Source organism: Lutra lutra, chromosome 2 (genome assembly GCF_902655055.1).
Source record: "Lutra lutra chromosome 2, mLutLut1.2, whole genome shotgun sequence".
Taxonomy (NCBI): Eukaryota; Metazoa; Chordata; class Mammalia; order Carnivora; family Mustelidae; genus Lutra; species Lutra lutra.
This window is the reverse complement of record NC_062279.1, coordinates 121,468,113-121,472,614: the sequence shown is the minus strand read 5'-3', so window position 1 is coordinate 121,472,614 and position 4,502 is coordinate 121,468,113. Positions and strand designations below refer to the sequence as shown.

General features: G+C 37.3%; 1 non-coding gene across 1 annotated transcript; it reads left to right on the top strand.

Moving 5' to 3' along the window:
* Positions 1-3,237: 3,237 nt before the first annotated feature.
* LOC125094537 (U6 spliceosomal RNA) lies at positions 3,238-3,342 on the top strand. Its single transcript, XR_007125560.1, has one exon. It is a non-coding gene; the product is annotated as a U6 spliceosomal RNA (small nuclear RNA).
* Positions 3,343-4,502: the final 1,160 nt, after the last annotated feature.

The following is a 4,502-nucleotide window of genomic DNA, read 5'->3' as shown; positions in this document are numbered from 1 at the left end:
TGCTTGAGATACGCATGACATTCTGGCTTAACCCTTATTCAAAATAGAACTGTTTTTCCCTTCTACTTTTGTGGAGAATTGCTCTTGGTTGGTAGGAGATTTTTTAAATTTATAGTTCCCCAACATTGTCCTCAAGTTCATTTACATAATATTACTTAGTAAATTCTCTAAGTAATTCTCTAAGTAATAAACTACTATAATTTGACACTGAACTAGAGCTTCACAAGCCTTTTCTTAGTTGGTGTGACTAAGGCAAACATTCAATTAATGGAAAAAGATTTTCTTCAAGAGGTGTTAGTCAACGGAGCACCTGGGTGGCTCAATCATTAAACATCTGCCTTCAGCTCAGGTCATGATCCCAGGGTCCTGGAATAGAGCCCCACATTGGGCTCCCTCCTAGGCAAGAAGGTGCTTCTCCTTCTCCCACTTCCCCTGTTTGTGTTCCCTCCCTCACTGTCTCTCTCTCTGCCAAAAAATAAATAAAATCTTAAAAAAAAAAAAAAAGAAGAGATGTTAGTTTAAAAACCAGCATTGTTTGGGGCGCCTGGGTGGCCCAGGGGTTAAAGCCTCTGCCTTCGGCTCGGGTCATGATCCTAGGGTCCTGGGATCAAGCCCCACATCGGGCTCTCTGCTCAGCAGGGAGCCTGCTTTGCCCTCTCTCTCTGCCTGCCTCTCTACCTACTTGTGATCTCTGTCAAATAAATAAATAAAATCTTTAAAAAAAAAAAAACAGCATTGTTTGATACAGGCTGAAGAGTCTGAAGATAAGAAGCCCCCATTAGCCTTTCTAGTATTCATTGCCTAGGAGACCATAACATAATAAACTGGATCATTTAAAACAACAAAAGTTATTGCCTCAGAGTGGGGAGTCTAGAAGTCTGAAATCAGTGTCAGCCCACCTATACTCCCTTTGAAACCTGTAAGGGAATCCTTTGCCTCTTTTTAGCTTCTGGTGGCAATCTTTTGTGTTGGAACTACATACCTCCAATCTCTACTTTTGTTGCCACGTGGCATTCTCTCTCAGTCATGTTCTCATAAGGACATCAGCCCCCACTGGAGTAGGGCTCCACTCAATTCAAGTATGACCTCATGTAATGAGTTAATAATTACATCTACAACTATCCTATTTTCAAATAAGGTCACATTCTGAGGTACTGAGGGTCAGAACTTCAACCTATCTTATTTGGGGGGACACAACTCAACCTGTACCACTTAGTAAGAGCCACCAAAACTTAAAGTTACCCTCGGCAGCCCTGCCAGATGTCTCAATCTCCATGTTAAGGATACATGTGCTAAAGTGCTAATACTTTACTCCTAGTTTATTTTTCATATAATAAAGGGACAAGCTCTTCCTGTCCAAGTTCTGAAGTAATCAAGAAGTGATATAAAGGAGTTGGTTAGCATTTGGAGGCAAACCTTAATTTTTTTTTTTTTAAACCTGGTAAGGGCAGGGCTAGAGAACACAGTTTCTATCTATGTGCATGTGGGCTTCCTAATAGTGCAGCCCAGGATTCAACGTACCCTTCTGGGGCCAGGGTAGCCAGATCATAGATACATCACTGATATACAGAGATGCACCTAAGTTTGAACTTAACCCTGGTTATTTTGCCAGAAGATACAAAGGACAGATGCCTACTACTATGGGCAGTCAAGATTGAACTTGTGATAAAACTCTTTTTATCAAATTCTGTGAAGATGGCAGTGGTGGAAGAGGCGTAGCTTTTAGATCTTCCTAAATTCCAACATAAGAAATACAGTGAAATGAAAAAAAAAAGTAAAAAGAAAAATGGACAGCATTTACAAGAAAACTAGGTGACAAGGTACTCCAGGAATACCACAATGCAAACCAGCAAGAGCCACAAGACCAACACACGATCAGTATCTGTTTAGGAGAAAACATAGAGAAGCCATGGAATGATTGACACCCTGACAGTAGGAGACCCCAAAATGGCCACTCATGGGGAGGCACGGTGGCCAGTGAGAGCAATAGCAGAAATGAGAGTGATCTGTCCCTAGATTAGCAGATGAGGCAAGGGACCCTGCAGTAAGCCAGCTGATATCTTAGCAGCATCACCTTCCCACCCTCCAAGGAGCTCACACTCAGGCAAAATAGGGGAGGCTAAATCAATATTAGGAAGGAACAACATAGATTAAAGAAAGTGGGGCAGATAAATAGAGCAAACAAAACAAAATAAAAAACAAAAATAACAAAACCAAAACCAGAAACTACTCAGAAAAATCACTTTAAAAAGTTTTTTTTTTTTTTTTTTAAAAAGGGGGCACCTGGGTGGCTCAGTCATTAAGCGTCTGCCTTCAGTTCAGGTCATGATCCTAAGGTCCTGGGATAGAGCCCTGCATCCAGCTCCCTGCTCAACAGGAAGGCTGTTTCTCCCTCTCCCACTCCTCCACTTGTGTTCCCTCTCTTGCTCTCTCTCTGTCTGTCAAATAAATAAATAAAGTCTTAAAAATTAAAATAAACATTTAACACTGCACAGAAACACAGAGTTGTTAGAACAAATATCCTTCTGATAATCAGGAAAATGAAATTCACATAAAAATGAGTAACAGAAATGTGTCAAGGCCAAAACCCATACAAATATATTATGTGTTTTCAATAAAAAGTCTGATTTGGGAATTTTTCATATCTTGTGAGAATGAATTAAATTACAGTTTTTGTCACCTTAAAACTTCCTGAGAATGAAAAAATACAAAATCTTGATAAATTACTTTTAATTTTGACATAATAAAGAATGTAAAAAGAAAGGAAAGTGGGGAATATTGTTAGGAAAAAATACTTAAAACATTTTTATTTCATTAATCATCTTCTAATTTGTGAGTGCTAAAATATTATGCTAATTTTTAAAATTATTTTTAGATGTCTTCTTGCTTTCTACTTCTTTTTCTTATGGCAGTATTTGGTTTTGGTCTTGATTTGAGCCAAATACTGACTTTAACTCCTGGCTTGTTAACATTTAGAAAAAATACGTATCAGTGCATCTCAATCCTGTAAGGTTTATGGCCTGGATGACAAAAAGAGAACATGGATTCTCAGTGGGTTGCTTACTCCCAAAAGAAGAATGAGAGAAAGAGGTTGGACTGTGAATCCTCAACCTCTCTTTCTAGACTCATCAATCAGATTAAGTCTTTATCAGTTATTTATTGCTGTTTAGGATCCACTGGAAATTTAGTGGCTTTAAAACAACAACAATTTTATATGTTCACAATACCATGGGTTGTGTCTGCTTCAGCAAAACATAAACTAAAATCAGAACAATACAGAGAAGATTAGCAGGGCCGCTGCACAAGGATGACATACAAATTCATCAAACATTCTATATTATTGAGGGGTGAGTTCATCAAGAAGATAGAATGGTTATAAATATATACACAACATCAGCCCACCTAAATATATTAAGCAAATAAATAGTAACAATTCTGAAGGGAGAAGTTGACAACAGTACAATAATAGTAGGGGAACTTCAATACCCTACTTTCAGGTATGGTTAGACCATCCAGAGAGAATATCAAAAGGAAAATGTTGAACTTGAACCATATTGGACCAAATGGACCTAACAGACACATACATTCTATCCATCAGCAGCAGAATACACATTCTTCTCAAGTGCATACAGAACATTCTCCAGGATAGATCATATGGTAGGCTGCAAATCCTGTCTTAGTAAATTAAGAAGATTGAAATCAAAGAAAGTATCTTTTCCAACCACAAGAGTATAACTAGAAATCAACAACAAGAGGAAAGTTGGAAATTTACCAAGCATGTGGAAACTGAAGACCACACTCCTCAACAATCCATGGGTCAATCCATGGGTCAAAGAAGAAATAAAAAGTAAATTTTAAAAATGTCAAAACAAATGAAAATGGAAACACATGGGATACTGCACAAGCAGTTCTGAGACGAAAGTTTATAGCAATAAATGCATATGCTAAGAAAATGGAAAGATCTCAAACAACCTAACTTTATACCTCCAGGAACTAGAAAAAGAGCAAACTAAGCCCAAGTTGGAGAAGGAAGATAACAAAGATTAGAGCAGAAACAAATATAGACCAGAAAAACACTAGAAAAACCAATGAAACTAATCTGGTTTTTTAAAAAGATGAACAAAATTCGGAAACCTTTAGCTAGACCAACTAAGTAAAAAAAAAAAAGGGAAACTCAAATAAAATCAGAAACGAAACAGGCGACAGTATAACTGGTATTACAGAAATAAATAGCATCATGAGTGACTACTATGAGTAATTACAGACCAAAAAATTAGATAAATCAGAAGAAATGGATAAATTCCTAGAAACATACAACCTACCAAGACTGAATCAGGGAGAAATAGAAAATCTTAATAGACCAACAATAAGTAAGAAGATTGCATCGGTAATCAAAAACCTCCCAACACAGGAAAGCCCAAGAGCAGATAGCTTTACTGGTAAGTTTTACCAAATTTTAAAAGGATAATTAATTACAATCTTTTTCAAACCCTTCCAAAAAA